Source organism: Felis catus, chromosome E2 (assembly GCF_018350175.1).
Source record: "Felis catus isolate Fca126 chromosome E2, F.catus_Fca126_mat1.0, whole genome shotgun sequence".
Taxonomy (NCBI): Eukaryota; Metazoa; Chordata; class Mammalia; order Carnivora; family Felidae; genus Felis; species Felis catus.
This window is the reverse complement of record NC_058382.1, coordinates 2723764-2744321: the sequence shown is the minus strand read 5'-3', so window position 1 is coordinate 2744321 and position 20558 is coordinate 2723764. Positions and strand designations below refer to the sequence as shown.

The following is a 20558-nucleotide window of genomic DNA, read 5'->3' as shown; positions in this document are numbered from 1 at the left end:
AAAACAAAACAAACAAAAAACACCTGTTAATGTTAAATAGAAAATGGAGACCAAACTTGAAAATTCCCTGGGGCAAATTCTACAACACAAGAAAAGACAGGTGTTGGCAAGGATGCAGAGAAAGGGGAACCCTCTTGCGTGGTTGGTGGGAACACAACCTGGTGCAGCCACTGTGGAGAACAGTTTGGAGATTCCTCAAGAAATTAAAAACAACAATACCCAATGATCCAGCAATTGCACTACTAGGTACTTACCTAAAGAATACAAAAATACTAATTCAAAGGGACACATGTACCTTGATGTTTATAGAAGCATTATCAGCAATAGCCAAATTATGGAAAGAGCCCAAGTGTCTATCAACCAATTACTGGGTAAAGAAGATGTGGTGTATGTATATAGATGATAGATATATATAATAGAATATTACTCAGCCAGAAAAAAGAAGTCTTGCCATTTGCAAGGACATGAATGGAACTAGAGAGTATAATGCTAAGTGAAATAAGTCAGAGAAAGTAAAATACCATACAATTTCACTCATACGTGGAATTTAACAAAACAAAGGAGCCAAGGAAAAGAGAGAGAGGCAAGCCAAGTAACAGATACTTAACTATCGAGAACAAACTGAGGGGTAGCATAGGGTGCTGGCATGGGTTAAATAGCTGATGGAGACTAAGGAGAGCACTTGCCATGATGAGCACTGGGTGTCTGAGGCAAGTGTCGAATCACTGTATTGTACACCTGAAACTACTATCACGCTACATGTTAATCAACTGGAATTTGAGTAAAAAGTTTTAAAATAAAAATTTTTTTAAGAAGAAAATTCACTGGGCAGAAGAAACCACTTAAACCACATCAGCAAAACTAAATCTACCTTATTTCATGAACGTAAGTGAAACTGAAGTTGTTTCTTGTAAACACCTCTGATAACCATAGAAGAAACTTAACGTCGATGGTGAGCACTTATGACAAGCACAGAGTTCTAGAGTCGTTGAATCACTATGTCGTACACCTGAAACTAATGTAACATTGTAGGTTAATCATACATCAGTCTAAAAATTCAAGAGTTTTTTTTTTTTAAGAAAGTTAGGCCATCTTCCTAAAAACGTTTAAGATAATCACTTTGAAACCATTCCCTGACATCTGGAGATCCTCCCCAGAATAACCAGCCATTGTAAAAGTTAAATAACTCCTCATTTTCACTTTATACGCTGTAACATCATTCACCTGAGCTTCATGAGTTTTGAATTTGAGAGCACCAAGTTTGAAAACCATTCTTAAATGCACAATAAGCTCTTTCTAAATCTATTTTACTAATTTGGTGGTTTTAATTTTGCTATGTCTGCTTTTCTTTTCTTTCTTCTTCTTCTTTTTTTTAACACTCCCAATGCCCAGAAATATCCAGACCTGTTAAACAAGAAGCTTTGAAAGACCCAGGAATCCATCTTTTCTTACAATTCCCCCAAATAACTTCCACACGCAGCCAAAATTGAGAGCCAGCGCCTTAGAACACAGTTGAGGATCCCTCAGAGTAGAGAAGCTATAGCTCACCCTTAAAATACCCTCTTTCTAACATTGCAGTCACTAAATAGAAGGATGGTGTCCATGGTAAGGCCACAAGCATGAGTTTCTGGTTAAAAAAAAAAAAACAGTGTGGAAAAAAAACTGAGAGAATTGGAAAATTTCAGTAACAACATAAATAACAGGATTTTAAAAATAAAAATGAACAAATTGGCAAGAATGGTAACTCACCAACCCTGACACCAATCTCCTGGGCCATTTCCTAAAGCAAGCAAGCCAGGGAAGTGGGAAGAGAAGGTCTACACCCACCCAGAGATGGGTGGGCGGGTTAATTCCTCCCCTTTTTATTGACTGAGGTAGGTTCTGGATAACCAGGTTCACAATGGAAGGGAAACACTGCTTCACCTGGGTTTTTGTGCCTCGACTGTTTTTCTCCACGTAGACCTTTCTTCTCAGGTCTGCTGATAACAAGACAGTACAGACCCAGCTTGTGATGTTGGAGCTGTTGGGGAATCTGGCAAAGAACCCCCAAAACAATTGACTGGGGGAGTGCCAAAGAAAAAGAACTTCTCCGCTTATAATCTTAACTTCAGATAACCGTCTGTTCCATGATCCACATAAGGTGAATATTCCATGCATTCTGCATCAAGGTCTGGCAAGGGGCCTTTCCAGTATAAGAGATTGTGGAGCAGTACAATCATGGGTAAATTTAACAGGTGATGGAATTCATAGAGGCCCTGCCTAGATCCCAAACCCTGAGGTCGCCAGATTTGCTGCACAGCTGCAATCACCTGACATCTCTCATGCTGACTGAGGATTTGCTCCCACCTGCAGGTGCCCTGCTTTCATCAGCAGAGGGTGTGTTCTGGGTATGACTAGTAAATGTAATTCTTCATATTTCACAGATTACAGAAGGAAACAAATATGATCACCTTAACAGATGAAAAAAAGGTAAATCTAGAAGATTCCATGTCTATTTGTGCTCTTAGATATATCTTTGTAAATTAGGAAAGACAGGAATTTCCTTAACCCATTCCAAAAGAACATTAAAAAAAAAAAAAAAAGAAAAAGAAAGAAAGAAAAGTAGCCAAAACCTCATAATGGAAAAATGATGACAGAATACCTTTTAGGATATGAGACAAACATACCCTCTGTCCCCAATCTTATTTCAATGTAGTACTGAAACAGCAGTTGATTCAGTGGGACAAGAAAAGGGACTTGGAAAGAGGAGGCAAATTTGAGAGTATATGAAATAATTTGGTATATCTGTACAAACTCCCTCCCCGCAAATCTATGGAAAAACTGTTTGAATTAACATTGTATTGTATATTTGAAAGTTGTTAAGAGAGTAGCTCTTAAGTGTTCTCACCACACAAACACCCACAAAAGGTAATTATGAGACGTGGTGGAGGTGTGAGTTGATCCTATGGTGGCAATCATTCTGCAATATATTAATGTATCAGATCAACATCCTAAGCCCTTCAACTTACACAATGTCCTATGTCAATTATATCTCGATAAGGCTGGAAAAAAATGTTACTAAGCTTTTAAATGGCACTTTTATGAATATAAAAATTCATGTGTATTTCTATAAATAAATCTAGTTAGAATTTGAAATTTATTTATTTTTTTGTTTTTTTATTTTATTTTTTTTATATATATGAAATTTATTGACAAATTGGTTTCCATACAACACCCAGTGCTCATCCCAAAAGGTGCCCTCCTCAATACCCATCCCCCACCTTCTCCTCCCTCCCACCCCCCATCAACCCTCAGTTTGTTCTCAGTTTTTAACAGTCTCTTATGCTTTGGCTCTCTCCCACTCTAACCTCTTTTTTTTTTTTTTTCCTTCCCCTCCCCCATGGGTTCCTGTTAAGTTTCTCAGGATCCACGTAAGAGTGAAAACATATGGTATCTGTCTTTCTCTGTATGGCTTATTTCACTTAGCATCACACTCTCCAGTTCCATCCACGTTGCTACAAAAGGCCATATTTCATTTTTTCTCATTGCCCTGTAGTACTCCATTGTGTATAGAAACCACAATTTCTTTATCCATTCATCAGTTGATGGGCATTTAGGCTCTTTCCATAATTTGGCTATTGTTGAGAGTGCTGCTATAAACATTGGGGTACAAGTGCCCCTATGCATCAGTACTCCTGTATCCCTTGGGTAAATTCCTAGCAGTGCTATTGCTGGATCATAGGGTAGGTCTATTTTTAATTTTCTGAGGAACCTCCACACTGCTTTCCAGAGCGGCTGCACCAATTTGCATTCATTCCCACCAACAGTGCAAGAGGGTTCCCGTTTCTCCACATCCTCTCCAGCATTTATAGTCTCCTGATTTGTTCATTTTGGCCACTCTGACTGGCGTGAGGTGATACCTGAGTGTGGTTTTGATTTGTATTTCCCTGATAAGGAGCGACGCTGAACATCTTTTCATGTGCCTGTTCAGAAATCAGTTGCATTCTTATACACTAACAATGAAGCAACAGAAAGACAAAGAAAGAAACTGATCCCATTCACAATTGCACCAAGAAGCATAAAATACCTAGGAATAAATCTAACCAAAGATGTAAAGGATCTGTATGCTGAAAACTATAGAAAGCTTATGAAGGAAATTGAAGAAGATTTAAAGAAATGGAAAGACATTCCCTGCTCATGGATTGGAAAAATAAATATTGTCAAAATGTCAATACTACCCAAAGCTATCTACACATTCAATGCAATCCCAATAAAAATTGCACCAGCATTCTTCTCGAATCTAGAACAAGCAATCCTAAAATTCATATGGAACCACAAAAGGCCCCGAATAGCCAAAGGAAATTTGAAGAAGAAGACCAAAGCAGGAGGCATCACAATCCCAGACTTTAGCCTCTACTACAAAGCTGTCATCATCAAGACAGCATGGTATTGGCACAAAAACAGACACATAGACCAATGGAATAGAATAGAAACCCCAGAACTAGACTCACAAACGTATGGCCAACTCATCTTTGACAAAGCAGGAAAGAACATCCAATGGAAAAAAGACAGCCTCTTTAACAAATGGTGCTGGGAGAACTGGACAGCAACATGCAGAAGGTTGAAACTAGACCACTTTCTCACACCATTCACAAAAATAAACTCCAAATGGATAAAGGACCTAAATGTGAGACAGGAAACCATCAAAACCTTAGAGGAGAAAGCAGGAAAAGACCTCTCTGACCTCAGCCGTAGCAATCTCTTACTCGACACATCCCCAAAGACAAGGGAATTAAAAGCAAAAGTGAATTACTGGGACCTTATGAAGATAAAAAGCTTCTGCACAGCAAAGGAAACAAGCAACAAAACTAAAAGACAACCAACGGAATGGGAAAAGATATTCGCAAATGACATATCGGACAAAGGGCTAGTATCCAAAATCTATAAAGAGCTCACCAAACTCCACACCCGGAAAACAAATAACCCAGTGAAGAAATGGGCAGAAAACATGAATAGACACTTCTCTAAAGAAGACATCCGGATGGCCAACAGAATTTGAAATTTAAAAGGATATCATAAGTCAGTCAGAGACAGATAAATATATGATTTCACGCATATGTGAAATTTAAGAAACACAACAGATGAACATAGGGGAAGGGTAGGAAAAAGAAGATAAAAAGACAGAGGGAGGCAAACCATAAAAGACTCTTAAATACAGAGAATGGACTGAGGGTTGCTGGAGGGGAGGTGTGGGGGGGGATGGGTTAAATGGGTGATGGGCATTAAAGAGGACACTTGTTGGAATGAGTGCTGGGTATCATATGTAAGTGATGAATGACTAGGTTCTACTCCTGAAACCAATACTAATTGTATGTTTACTAACTTGCATTTACATTTTTAAAAAAAATTGGAGATCACTGAACAAAAAAACTTGGCTTTATTGAATTCCATTTCACCTCTTAGTTATCTTTATAGGATCCAAGATTGTATTTGTCTATTTGAAGAACTATCTTCCAACAACTAGTATGGCTTTTTCATCAGATAGAAAACTGTTATCTTATTTGCAAATGACATATCGGACAAAGGGCTAGTATCCAAAATCTATAAAGAGCTCACCAAACTCCACCCAAATGACAAATAACCCAGTGAAGAAATGGGCAGAAAACATGAATAGACACTTCTCTAAAGAAGACATCCGGATGGCCAACAGGCACATGAAAAGATGCTCAACGTTGCTCCTCATCAGGGAAATACAAATCAAAACCACACTCAGATATCACCTCACGCCAGTCAGAGTGGCCAAAATGAACAAATCAGGAGACTATAGATGCTGGAGAGGATGTGGAGAAACGGGAACCCTCTTGCACTGTTGGTGGGAATGCAAACTGGTGCAGCCACTCTGGAAAGCAGTGTGGAGGTTCCTCAGAAAATTAAAAATAGACCTACCCTATGACCCAGCAATAGCACTGCTAGGAATTTACCCAAGGGATACGGGAGTACTGATGCATAGGGGCACTTGTACCCCAATGTTTAGAGCAGCACTCTCAACAATAGCCAAATTATGGAAAGAGCCTAAATGTCCATCAACTGATGAATGGATAAAGAAATTGTGGTTTCTATACACAATGGAGTACTACAGGGCAATGAGAAAGAACGAAATATGGCCCTTTGTAGCAACGTGGATGGAACTGGAGAGTGTGATGCTAAGTGAAATAAGCCATACAGAGAAAGACAGATACCATATGTTTTCACTCTTACGTGGACCCTGAGAAACTTAACAGGAACCCATGGGGGAGGGGAAGGAAAAAAAAAGAGGTTAGAGTGGGAGAGAGCCAAAGCATAAGAGACTGTTAAAAACTGAGAACAAACTGAGGGTTGATGGGGGGTGGGAGAGAGGGGAGGGTGGGGGATGGGTATTGAGGAGGGCACCTTTTGGGATGAGCACTGGGTGTTGTATGGAAACCAATTTGACAATAAATTTCATATATTGAAAAAAAAGAAAAAAAGAAAACTGTTATCTTGTTTTAGTTAATAATCCTCCAACTACTTTAGTTAGCAGCCTACCATTAAAAGGTATTCTCCTTTTTTTTTTTTTTTGACCATTTGTAAACTCTATAATATTCATATGTTGGCACTATTATTGTTGGTCTTTGCAACTGATATTTGATGTTATAAACATGTCCCTTTGATATTCTTCTAGGGCTTATGAACGTCAAGTGTTTTTGAAATTTATATAATATTTAAAACGACACATTGGAAGTAACCTGGAAAAAAAAAAGGTGTCGTACACAATAAAAGGCATCCAAGGAAGAAGTAAAACTTTCACTATTTGCAGATGACATATTACTCTATGTAGAAAACCCTAAAGATTCAACGAAAAAAAAAAAAAAAAACTAGTAGAACCGGTAAATGAATTCAGTAAAGTTGCAGGATACAAAATCAATATGCAGAAATCTGTTGCATTTGCATACACTGTTAATGAAGTAGCAAAAAGAGAAATCAAGAAAACAATCCCATTAACAATTGCATCAAAAAGAATAAAATACCCAGGAATAAACTTAACCAAGGAGGTGAAAGACCTGTACTCTGAAAACTGTCAATCACTTATGAAAGAAATTAACGAGGACACAAATGGAAAAACATTCCATGTTCATGGATTGGAAGAAAAATATTGTGAAAATGTCCATACGACCCAAAGCAGTCTACAGATTCAATGAAATCCTTATCAAAATACCAACAGCATTTTTCACAGAACTAGAACAAATAATACTAACATTTGGATAGAACCACAAAAGATGCCCCAATAACCAAAGCAATCTTGAGAAAGAAAACAAAACAGGAAGTGTCACAATCCCAGATTTCAGGATATACTACAAAATTATAAAAATTAAAAGAGTATCCTGCTGGCACAAAAATAGACACATCAATTCTGATCAATAGAACAGAGTAAAGAGCCCAGAAATAAACTCATGATTATATCATCAATTAATCTTCCACAAGGGAGGCAAAAATATATAATGTGAAAAGAATCTCTTCAACAAATGGCGTTGGGAAAACTAGACAGCTAGATTCAAAAGAACAAAACTGGACCACTTTCTGACACCATACACAAAAGTAAATTCAAAATGGATTCAAGACCTGTGAGATGTAAAACTATAAAATTCCTAGGAGAAAATATAGACAGTACTCTTTCTCACATCAGCCATAGAAATATTTTTCTATATATGTCTCCTCAGGCAAGGAAAATAAAAACAAAATTAAACCATTGGGACAAAATCAAAATAAAACGTTTCTGCACATCGCAGGACACCATCAACAAAGCAAAAAGACAACCTACTGACTGGAAGAAGATGCTTGCAAATGATATATCTAATAAGGGGCTAATATCCGAAATATATAAAGAACTTATACAACTCAACACCAAAAATACCCCCAAAGAATCTAGATTAAAATGGACAGAAGACATGAATAGACATTTTCCCGAAGAAGATATACAGATGGCCAATAAACACATGAAAATATGTTCAACATCACTCATCATCAGGGAAATGCAACTCAAAACCACAATGAGATATCACCTCACACCTGTCAGGAGGGCTAGGCTCAAAAGGTAAGGAATTACAAGTGTTGGTGAGGATGTGGAAAAAAAGAAATCTTTGTGCACTATTGGTGGGAATGCAAGCTGGTGCAGGCACTGTGGAAAACAGTATGGAGATTCCTCAAAAAATTAGAAGTAGAATTACCATATGATAATACCATTTGATATTTACCCAAAGAAAAGAAAAACAGCAATTGGAAAAGACTATGTGCACCCCTATGTTTATTGCAGTATTATTATTATTATTATTATTATTATTATTATTGCCAAGATATGGAAGCAACCCAAGCATCCATTGGTAGATGAATGGATAAAGAAGATGTGATGCAGGAAGCGGCAAGATGGCGGCTTAGGAGGACGCTGGGCTCACCGCGCGTCCTGCTGATCACTTAGATTCCACCTACACCTGCCTAAATAACCCAGAAAACCGCCAGAGGATTAGCAGAACGGAGTCGCCGGAGCCAAACGCAGACGAGAGGCCCACGGAAGAGGGGCCCCTCCTGAAGAGGATCACCTAAGGAGAAGCGATCTAAGCCTGCCCCTCCTGCCCCCGTGCACCTTGCCTACCCACCCCAGCTAATATGCCAGATCCCCAGCATCACAAGCCTGGCAGTGTGCAAGTAGCCCAGACGGGCCACACCACCCCACAGTGAATCCCGCGCCTAGGAGAGGGGAAGAGAAGGCACACACCAGTCTGACTGTGGCCCCAGCGGTGGGCTGGTGGCAGACATCAGGTCTGACTGCGGCCCCGCCCACCAACTCCAGTTATACACCACAACACAGGGGAAGTGCCCTGCAGGTCCTCACCACGCCAGGGACTATCCAAAATGACCAAGCGGAAGAATTCCCCTCAGAAGAATCTCCAGGAAATAACAACAGCTAATGAGCTGATCAAAAAGGATTTAAATAATATAACAGAAAGTGAATTTAGAATAATAGTCATAAAATTAATCGCTGGGCTGGAAAACAGTATACAGGACAGCAGAGAATCTCTTGCTACAGAGATCAAGGGACTAAGGAACAGTCACGAGGAGCTGAAAAACGCTTTAAACGAAATGCATAACAAAATGGAAACCACCACAGCTCGGCTTGAAGAGGCAGAGGAGAGAATAGGTGAACTAGAGGATAAAGTTATGGAAAAAGAGGAAGCTGAGAAAAAGAGAGATAAAAAAAATCCAGGAGTATGAGGGGAAAATTAGAGAACTAAGTGATACACTAAAAAGAAATAATATACGCATAATTGGTATCCCAGAGGAGGAAGAGAGAGGGAAAGGTGCTGAAGGGGTACTTGAAGAAATAATAGCTGAGAACTTCCCTGAACTGGGGAAGGAAAAAGGCATTGAAATCCAAGAGGCACAGAGAACTCCCTTCAGACGTAACTTGAATCGATCTTCTGCACGACATATCATAGTGAAACTGGCAAAATACAAGGATAAAGAGAAAATTCTGAAAGCAGCAAGGGGTAAACGTGCCCTCACATATAAAGGGAGACCTATAAGACTCGTGACTGATCTCTCTTTTGAAACTTGGCAGGCCAGAAAGAATTGGCACGAGATTTTCAGGGTGCTAGACAGAAAAAATATGCAGCCGAGAATCCTTTACCCAGCAAGTCTGTCATTTAGAATAGAAGGAGAGATAAAGGTCTTCCCAAACAAGCAAAAACTGAAGGAATTTGTCACCACTAAACCAGCCCTACAAGAGATCCTAAGGGGGACCCTGTGAGACAAAGTCCCAGAGACATCACTACAAGCATAAAACATACAGACATCACAATGACTCTCAACCCGTATCTTTCTATAATAACACTGAATGTAAATGGATTAAATGCACCAACCAAAAGATATAGGGTATCAGAATGGATAAAAAAACAAGATCCATCTATTTGCTGTCTACAAGAGACTCATTTTAGACCTGAGGACACCTTTAGATTGAGAGTGAGGGGATGGAGAACTATTTATCATGCGACTGGAAGCCAAAAGAAAGCTGGAGTAGCCATACTTATATCAGACAAACTAGACTTTAAATTAAAGGCTGTAACAAGAGATGAAGAAGGACATTATATAATAGTTACAGGGTCTATCCATCAGGAAGAGCTAACAATTATAAATGTCTATGTGCCAAATACCGGAGCCCCCAAATATATAAAACAATTACTCATAAACATAAGCAACCTTATTGATAAGAATGTGGTAATTGCAGGGGACTTTAACACCCCACTTACAGAAATGGACAGATCATCTAGACACACGGTCAATAAAGAAACAAGGGCCCTGAATGAGACATTGGATCAGATGGACTTGACAGATATATTTAGAACGCTGCATCCCAAAGCAACAGAATATACTTTCTTCTCGAGTGCACATGGAACATTCTCCAAGATAGATCATATACTGGGTCACAAAACAGCCCTTCATAAGTTTACAAGAATTGAAATTATACCATGCATACTTTCAGACCACAATGCTATGAAGCTTGAAATCAACCACAGGAAAAAGTCTGGAAAACCTCCAAAGGCATGGAGGTTAAAGAACACCCTACTAACGAATGAGTGGGTCAACCAGGCAATTAGAGAAGAAATTAAAAAATATATGGAAACAAACGAAAATGAAAATACAACAATCCAAACGCTTTGGGACGCAGCGAAGGCAGTCCTGAGAGGAAAATACATTGCAATCCAGGCCTATCTCAAGAAACAAGAAAAATCCCAAATACAAAATCTAACAGCACACCTAAAGGAACTAGAAGCAGAACAGCAAAGGCAGCCTAAACCCAGCAGAAGAAGAGAAATCATAAAGATCAGAGCAGAAATAAACAATATAGAATCTAAAAAAACTGTAGAGCAGATCAACGAAACCAAGAGTTGGTTTTTTGAAAAAATAAACAAAATTGACAAACCTCTAGCCAGGCTTCTCAAAAAGAAAAGGGAAATGACCCAAATAGATAAAATCATGAATGAAAATGGAATTATTACAACCAATCCCTCAGAGATAAAAACAATTATCAGGGAATACTATTAAAAATTATATGCCAACAAATTGGACAACCTGGAAGAAATGGACAAATTCCTGAACACCCACACTCTTCCAAAACTCAATCAGGAGGAAATAGAAAGCTTGAACAGACCCATAACCAGCGAAGAAATTGAATCGGTTATCAAAAATCTCCCAACAAATAAGAGTCCAGGACCAGATGGCTTCCCAGGGGAGTTCTACCAGACTTTTAAAGCAGAGATAATACCTATCCTTCTCAAGCTATTCCAAGAAATAGAAAGGGAAGGAAAACTTCCAGACTCATTCTATGAAGCCAGTATTACTTTGATTCCTAAACCAGACAGAGACCCAGTAAAAAAAGAGAACTACAGGCCAATATCCCTGATGAATATGGATGCAAAAATTCTCAATAAGATACTAGCAAATCGAATTCAACGGCATATAAAGAGAATTATTCACCATGATCAAGTGGGATTCATTCCTGGGATGCAGGGCTGGTTCAACATTCGCAAATCAATCAATGTGATACATCACATTAACAACAAAAAAAGAGAAGAACCATATGATCCTGTCAATCGATGCAGAAAAGGCCTTTGACAAAATCCAGCACCCTTTCTTAATAAAAACCCTTGAGAAAGTCGGGATAGAAGGAACATACTTAAAGATCATAAAAGCCATTTATGAAAAGCCCACAGCTAACATCATCCTCAACGGGGAAAAACTGAGAGCTTTTTCCCTGAGATCAGGAACACGACAAGGATGCCCACTCTCACCGCTGCTGTTTAACATAGTGCTGGAAGTTCTAGCATCAGCAATCAGACAACAAAAGGAAATCAAAGGCATCAAAATTGGCAAAGACGAAGTCAAGCTTTCGCTTTTTGCAGATGACATGATATTATACATGGAAAATCCGATAGACTCCACCAAAAGTCTACTAGAACTGATACATGAATTCAGCAAAGTTGCAGGATACAAAATCAATGTACAGAAATCAGTTGCATTCTTATACACTAACAATGAAGCAACAGAAAGACAAATAAAGAAACTGATCCCATTCACAATTGCACCAAGAAGCATAAAATACCTAGGAATAAATCTAACCAAAGATGTAAAGGATCTGTATGCTGAAAACTATAGAAAGCTTATGAAGGAAATTGAAGAAGATTTAAAGAAATGGAAAGACATTCCCTGCTCATGGATTGGAAAAATAAATATTGTCAAAATGTCAATACTACCCAAAGCTATCTACACATTCAATGCAATCCCAATCAAAATTGCACCAGCATTCTTCACGAAACTAGAACAAGCAATCCTAAAATTCATATGGAACCACAAAAGGCCCCGAATAGCCAAAGGAATTTTGAAGAAGAAGACCAAAGCAGGAGGCATCACAATCCCAGACTTTAGCCTCTACTACAAAGCTGTCATCATCAAGACAGCATGGTATTGGCACAGAAACAGACACATAGACCAATGGAATAGAATAGAAACCCCAGAACTAGACCCACAAACGTATGGCCAACTCATCTTTGACAAAGCAGGAAAGAACATCCAATGGAAAAAAGACAGCCTCTTTAACAAATGGTGCTGGGAGAACTGGACAGCAACATGCAGAAGGTTGAAACTAGACCACTTTCTCACACCATTCACAAAAATAAACTCCAAATGGATAAAGGACCTAAATGTGAGACAGGAAACCATCAAAACCTTAGAGGAGAAAGCAGGAAAAGACCTCTCTGACCTCAGCCGTAGCAATCTCTTACTCGACACATCCCCAAAGACAAGGGAATTAAAAGCAAAAGTGAATTACTGGGACCTTATGAAGATAAAAAGCTTCTGCACAGCAAAGGAAACAAGCAACAAAACTAAAAGGCAACCAACGGAATGGGAAAAGATATTCGCAAATGACATATCGGACAAAGGGCTAGTATCCAAAATCTATAAAGAGCTCACCAAACTCCACACCCGAAAAACAAATAACCCAGTGAAGAAATGGGCAGAAAACATGAATAGACACTTCTCTAAAGAAGACATCCGGATGGCCAACAGGCACATGAAAAGATGTTCAGCGTCGCTCCTTATCAGGGAAATACAAATCAAAACCACACTCAGGTATCACCAACAGAAATTTTTATGCAGCTGTTCTGAAGTGTATGTAGGAGACAGAGGGGGTTAGTGTAAACCATGCTACTCCCAGAGCACAACAAAGTGTGGGAGAGGGGATGTTGATTGAATTGGGTGGACCTTACAAAGATTTCACTTAAAAGCTCTAGTAATTGGTGCACAGACCGTGAACTGGCCTCCAGCCAGAACTGAAGCTACAAGGTGACATCAGCTCCCTCCATCAAATGGTGCCTCAGGCACTGGGACTGTGGCCACCTCCCTCTGCATGACACCCCTGGATGTGGGGAAGGCACACTTGCAGGCTGTGTCCCTCAGTGGCCAGATAGCTGAGGCCTCCCTCCAGACTCTGGAGCCTCTGCTATGCCAAATTGCTCTCCTCTCTCTGGTCCACAGGGAGGTGCCTCCTATCTGCAGTGGTGTTCTGGAGCCCCTGTACTTGTACCCAAATGGAAACAAGTACCTTGTTTCAGGACTGTGCTTGCCTCACTGGCGTCGTGGATACCTCTGTGAAGACTGTAAGACAGAAGAGGACCCTGTGGACTGGCCTCCCAGCCACCTGTGTTAGCCACTGCCATCTCCTTCACTGCCTGTGACCAACTGAAGGCCTTCCTTTGTGGTCAAGCCCTGACTCCTGACTTCTTTGCACCCATGGTGGCTGATGCACTAGCCCACTTGTAGCTGGTGCAGACCAAGCTATAGGCTCAGCCTGTGTCACACCGGGAGCTTGGTGCCTGTGCCCAGCTGCCATGGCTCAGGTTGGCTGGCACTCACTGAGGCCAGGGTCCTGCTACCCTTTGGTATGTGCCCTTCTCAACCCTGTCCTGGTTCAACTACAGCTGGTGAGCAGATGGATGAGTGGGCTCTAGCCAAAACACCAGACATCTGTGGGAATCATCAGCTTTGTGGCTGGCAGCCTCTAAGGGATAGTGGTGGCCATCCTGACTCCATGCCACCTCACACTGGGAGCAGTCGCGGCTGTGAGTGACGTCTGCTGTGGAAGATCCTGGCTGAGCCAGGCACCACGGGACTCTTTGCAGGCTCTGTTCCAGCGGTCATCAAGGCCACCCCCTCCTGTGCCATAATGATCAGCACTTATGAGGTTAGCAAAAGCTTCTTCCAGAGGCTCAACAGAGAACAGCCTCTGGACTCTTAAAAGGAGCCAGAGAACAAGGACCACATCTCTTCCATGGTTGAGGGTGGGGCAGAAGAAGACTGAGCCAAGGGCCTTGTCCTCAGCACTGAGGGGAGGGGCCTCATTTCCCTTCCTTCTCAACTATGAGCTCCTGGGGTAGGGAGCTGTCCATCTAGGCCTGCTCTGGCCCCCCTAAAACAGCTTTCTTCCTTCTGTTCCTCATTGCCAAGCCCCAAAGATAATCACATTTCCGCCCCAACTCCCACTAAGTTCAAGACCAAATCTGCTAACTTCCCCCTCCACTCCCACAAGTTTCCTGGGTGTTTGCTGTAGCTGGGTCTGCCCATATCCCCACCCCCGCCAACCCCCACCCGGAGCCACAAAACTCTGGGCCTGGTGTAGTCTGTACCCATCACTTGAGTCTATTCCTTGAGTCTAAAGATGGTGAACTTCCACAAACAAAAACAAAACAAAAAAAGGAAAAAAAGTCTATAGTAATTAAGACTTATTGGGACATGGATGGACAAATGAATCAATAGAACAAAAGATCCCAGAAGCAAAGGCAATCAATATAAAAAGTTGCTTCTTGGGGCGCCTGGGTGGCTCAGTCGGTTGAGCGTCCGACTTCGGCTCAGGTCACGATCTCGCGGCTCATGAGTTCAAGCCCCGCGTCGGGCTCTGGGCTGATGGCTCAGAGCCTGGAGCCTGCTTCCGATTCTGTGTCTCCCTCTCTCTCTGCCCCTCCCCATTCATGCTCTGTCTCTCTCTGTCTCAAAAATAAATAAACATTAAAAAAAATTTAAAAAAAAGTTGCTTCTTAACAGATTGCTGTGCAACGGAAAAGGCAAACTATTCATTACATGGACATCCAGTGGCCAACCGACACACGAAAAAATGCTCAACATCACTCATCATCAGGGAAACACAAATCAAAACCACAATGAGGTACCACCTTACACCTGTCAGAATGGCTAACATTAACACCTCACGCAACAACAGATGTTGGCAAGGATGTGGAGAAAGAGGATATCTTTCGCATTGTTGGTGGCAATGCAAGCTGGTGCAGCCACTCTGGAAAATAGTATGGAAGTTCCTCAAAAAATTAAAAATAGAACTAACCTAGACCCAGCAATTGCACTACTAGGCATTTATCCACAGGATACAGGTGTGCTGTTTTGAAGGGACACATGCATCCCCATATTTATAGCAGCACTATCAACAATAGCCAAAGTATGGAAAGAGCCCAAATGTCCATCGATGGATGAATGGATAAAGAAGATGTGGTATATATATATAATGGAGTATTACTCGGCAGTCAAAAAGAATGAAATCCTGCCATTTGCAACTACATGGATGGAACTGGAGGGTATTATGCTAAGCAAAATTAGTCAGAGAAACACAAATATCATATGACTTAACTCATATGGGTACTTTACAAGGCAAAACAGATGAACATAAGGGAAGGGAAACAAAAATAGTATAAAAACGGGGGGAGACAAAACAGAAGAGACTCATAAATATGGAGAACAAACTGAGGGCTGCTGGAGGGGTTGTGGGAGGGGGGATGGGCTAAATGGGTAAGGGGCATTAAGGAATCTACTCCTGAAATCATTATTTCAGTATATGGTAACTAATTTGGATGTAAATTTAAAAAAAATAAAATTAAAATTAAAAAAAATTAAAGGCAAAAAAATTTAAAAAATAGAATAAAATAAATGGAGCTAGTACTTTTTTTGATGTTAATTGAAAAATAAAAAAGATCCCTTCTCCCTATCCTAGATGAATGGGATTCGTGTAGATGAATACTTCTGTGTGAAAAGCCAAACTATCATCTTCAAAGACAATATAAGATACCCATTTGATTTGGGTTAGGGGATGTTTATTTTGGGGAAATGGAATGAGTCTTCTTAAACAAGACTCATAAAATAAACCTGGATAAGTTTGATTTCATTGAAAGTAAAAACTGTTCAGCAAATCATCCAATGAGAAAGAAAGAAAAGTACAAACCACAAACTGGGAGATTATGCTATGTTACTGGCCAAGCACCATTATCAGAAAACATAGGCACTTCTGCATGTAAACAAAAGCAGGAAATAACCAAAGTAGAAACAAAGTGACAAAAAGGCATTTCTCTCTCTCTCCTTCTCTCTCTCTCTCTCTCTCTCTCTCTCTCTCTCTCTCTCTCTCTCTCACACACACACACACACACACACACACACACAACACAAAAGGCAAGAAATGTCCCCTGGACATGAGAAAACTTCTGACCTTTATTAGTAATCATGCAAAGGCAAAGGGAAGCAACAACGAAACACCCAATATTTAGCAAGTATTTTTAAAGTTTGACATCATCAGGAGTGAGCAGAGATGTGCAGCCATGGGGACATTCATCTATGTCGGATGGTAATGTAACTTGGTTAAAACACTTGGAAATAGGCATAGGCAGGAGTGGTCTGGGCATCTTACATTAACCTGGCAATTTCACTCTTAAGTAATTCTACATTCTGACACATGTGGACCAGGGGATACGTTCAAGGATGTTCAGCACAGCGTTATTCATCTTAGCAACAATTGAGAAACAAAAACTATCACCGACACAATGGATAAGCTGTGACATATTCATACACATAGATACTTTAAGGCAGTAAAAAAATAAATAAACCACAGCTAAAACAAATTTAATGTTGGTAAATTTCAAGAACGTAATGGTAAGTGAAAGAAACAAGTCATAGAAGGACAAATGCTCCCTAATTCAAAATCAGAGAAAACTAAACATATCTCTTAGGGGAGCATCTACCAGAGGGAAAAATTAAAAGAAGGTTGAGGGGAGTAATTGATACCAAAATTACTTCATTTGGCAACTATTGAGGGTGGAAAGGGCATGTAGTTGGGGCTGGGTAGACAGAACCTGCAAAGGTCCTTATAATGTCTATTTCTTTTTTTAATGTTTATTTTTGAGAGAGAGAGAGAGCGCGCAAGCAGGGGAGGGGGCAGAGAGAGGAAGACACAAGATCCGAAGCGGGCTCTGCACTGACAGCAGAGAGCCCAATGTGGGGCTCCAAATCATGAACCATGAGATAATGACCTGAGCCAAAGTCGGACACTCAACTGACTGAGCCACCCAGGTGCCCCTATGTCTTTCTTTTTTTTTAATTTAAAACAATTTTTTTAACATTTATTCATTTTTGAGGGACCCAGAGAGACAGAGAGTGGGTGGGGGAGGGGCAGAGAGAGGGAGATACAGAATCCAAAACAGGCTCCAAGCTCTGAGCTGTCAGCACAGAGCCTGAAGCAGGGCTCGAACTCATGAACCTGAGAGATCATGACCTGAGCCGAAATTGGGTGCTTAACCGACTCAGCCACCCAGGGCTCCCATAATGTCTATTTCTTAATCAAGGTTCTAGACCACAGATATTTGTGTTCTGTTTATGGTTATTCCTCAAGTTTTCCACTATACTGTCTACACTTCTTTATATGCATAATGTATTTCACACACCCCCAATAATAGTACTTAATTTATAGGGTTCTTAAAAGGAGAAACCCAAATTACAATTAGAAAAAGGATAGGCTTTGGCATATTGAAGTTTCCAGTGAACTTCAGAGATGGTTGTGATGAATACAAGGAATCCCAGGGCAGAGTGAAAATCATGCTCAATGATGAAATACTGACCTCACACCTGAAAACCTTAACACCTGTTCCACATCCTCAAAACTACATTAGCCACTGGTCATTGGGTTTCTTTTGGATGTTAGACATAGTGGTGACAGAAAAGTGATCAGGACGCACTCACATTCCTCAAGGAGCTTAGAATGGAGGAAGGAAGTGATTGTTTAATTTCATAGTCATTTGCATTGCAGAGAGTAATCCTCATTCCCTAGGTTACCCAGTTTGGAGAGACTGGAGGAGCTTCCTCACGAATCCTAAATCAGAACCATTCTGTAAGACACCAGCGGCAAAGAACTAGACCAGCACCCAAGGTGGGAAAAAATTTTTTTTGAAGAATTTCGTTTTACCTGTTTTCTGGCGTGGTCATCGAAAGCCCTCTTGAGCCAATGGGAAGGGAGTGATTCACTGGCCAATCAAATGGGTCCAGACCCTTTTTCCTGCCAGTTTCAGCTGCTATTCATTAAGACCAACCAGGAAGGCCTGGAGGGGTGAGTCAGCACGCCTTGCTGTGTCTCTTCTTTAAACATTTCTTTCTTGTGTTACAGTGTCTTCATTTTCTCCTCTTTGTCCTGCTTCTTTTCTTGACGAACCAGGAAGGATTCCTAGTGTCTTTACTCTATGGTCCTGGATTTTGACTCTTTAAAGTCAGTTAAAAAAAAGACCGTGGTGGTGATGATGTTCCACGTCTCTGTTTTTAAGCGTGCTCTATTCAAGTGCCAGGTGTCCAACACTTGCTGGCTCTTGATGCACAACAGAGCCAGGCATCGAGATGGTGTTCCCCCTGTGTTCCCTGTCATCCTCCCTCCATGTATGTCTCTGTTCAAATTTCCCCTGTTAGTAAGGACACCAGATCCACTGGATTAACAGCTCATTCCACTCCAGTATGACCTCTTTTTAACTAATTGCATCTGCAATGACCCTATTTTCTGGGTTGCTGGGGGTTAGGGGCTTCAACGTATGACCTGTGAGGGGGATACAATTTAACTCCTAGTGCATCTAGTATTATTGCATTGGAGACAGAAAAGTTATCTCTGTTGACTTAATGTTGGGGGTAGAGAAGTGTGTGCATGTGCACGCATTTGGGTGGATACTTAATTTTTTTAATGTTTATTTTAGAGAGAAAGCACACATATGCGTTTGAGCAGGGGAGAGACAGAAGATCCAAAGTGGGCTGTGAGTACAGAGCTTGACGTGGGGCTCCAACTCACTAAGTTGTGAGATCATGACCGAGCCAAAGTCCAACACCAACCGACTGAGCCACCCAGACACCCCCTGGGTGGACATTTAAAATCTGACTTCTACCAAATTTGAATGCAATCAGTCCCCTCACTTCCATGGTCTCTGCCCATGTTAAGATTTCAGCCTTTGGTAAGAGGCTGACCTCTGATCTTACAAGCTCTGTCTTCCAGGCATGAAAATTCCAGCTAGTTTCTTGCTTCTTATAGAAGGGCTCAGAGCCAAGTGCCAGCAAGGTTCTTGCCTAGTCAAAGCCGCTCTTTAGGTCAGTGGTTCTCAAATTTGGGTGCATCAGAATCAACTGGAGGTTTTAACAGGTGTCTGTACTTTACTCAATTTATTAGGTGTAGGGATGGCATTGCTGATTTACATTTCTACAAATTGCCTGGTGGTGGTGATGTCATTTAGAGAACCACTGCTTTAGAGTCTGTTCCTCTGTGGGTTTCAGGACTCAGATGTGCCTGTGACTCGAGATTTGATCAAAAGTTGGAATACCTAAGTGGCTCAGTCAGTTAAGTATCCGACTCTTGGTTTCGGCTCGGATCTCATGGTTTGTGGGTTTGAGCCCCGAGTCTGGCTCTGCGCTGTCAGTGTGGGGCCTGCTTAGGATTTCTTTCTGCCTCTCTTCCCCTCAAAATAAATAAATAAATAAACTTGAAAAAAAAAAAGAAAGGAAAACAAGATTTGACCAAAAGCAGGCTTTTTAAAACACCATTGGGCAAAATCTCCCCAGGAAGAAGCCATTGAATCTCCTTGAAAGCCATCTTTTTGTTCTTATATTCTCATTCTGTGTACTAAACAATTTATCCTAAGTTTTAGATATTTAATGCTATTAAGATTTAAGTTTTTATCCAAATCACCTGAGCTATTTTGGTGGTAAATCCTATCTTAGGGCCACTCATGAGTAAAGTGGTTTTACTTTTTGTTAAGTTTCCATTGTATAGTTTGAGTTTATTAATGAGATCCAATTTTGTTGTCCTAGGAATGGAGAAGATGGTCTCTCTGCTATTGTTTTTTTTTTTTTCTTTTTATATTAAGACTTGTTTTACAGCCCAGGGCATAAACAATTGTGAGTATTCTGTGTGTGCTTAAAGAGAATGTTTCCTCAAAAAAAAAAAAAGTTTCCTCATTGTGTAGAGGACTCTATAAATATCCATTAGATGATGTGCTAATTTTTATCTATTTATATCAACATTAACTATTGGTCCACCTTGGCTACTTTTTTTTTTTCATTTTAGAATAGTTTCACACTTACAAGAAAATGGTAAATACAGTACAGAGAGTTTCTATGGATCCTGTGTCCCGGTTTCCCTCTTGTTAACATCTTCCATT

At 40.5% G+C, this 20558-nt stretch overlaps 1 protein-coding gene, 1 long non-coding RNA gene and 1 pseudogene across 6 annotated transcripts in view; 2 read left to right on the top strand and 1 right to left on the bottom strand.

The window, feature by feature from the left end:
* The window catches only part of LOC123382374, a 63413-nt gene extending 61222 nt beyond the window's left edge, over nucleotides 1-2191 (bottom strand). Inside the window, exon 1 of the long non-coding RNA XR_006590667.1 lies at nucleotides 1750-2191. This is a non-coding gene — a long non-coding RNA (uncharacterized LOC123382374). The remainder of the gene's footprint in view (nucleotides 1-1749) is intronic.
* An 11060-nt stretch (nucleotides 2192-13251) lies between these two features.
* LOC101087539 lies at nucleotides 13252-14344 on the top strand (annotated as a pseudogene).
* Nucleotides 14345-18440: 4096 nt separating this feature from the next.
* The window catches only part of LOC101087284 (NACHT, LRR and PYD domains-containing protein 4), a 41896-nt gene continuing 39778 nt past the window's right edge, over nucleotides 18441-20558 (top strand). For all 5 annotated transcript variants that reach the window (XM_011289547.3, XM_045046727.1, XM_045046725.1 and 2 more), the window contains exon 1: nucleotides 18441-18478. The gene's annotated coding sequence lies outside the window, so the exon portion shown is untranslated. The remainder of the gene's footprint in view (nucleotides 18479-20558) is intronic.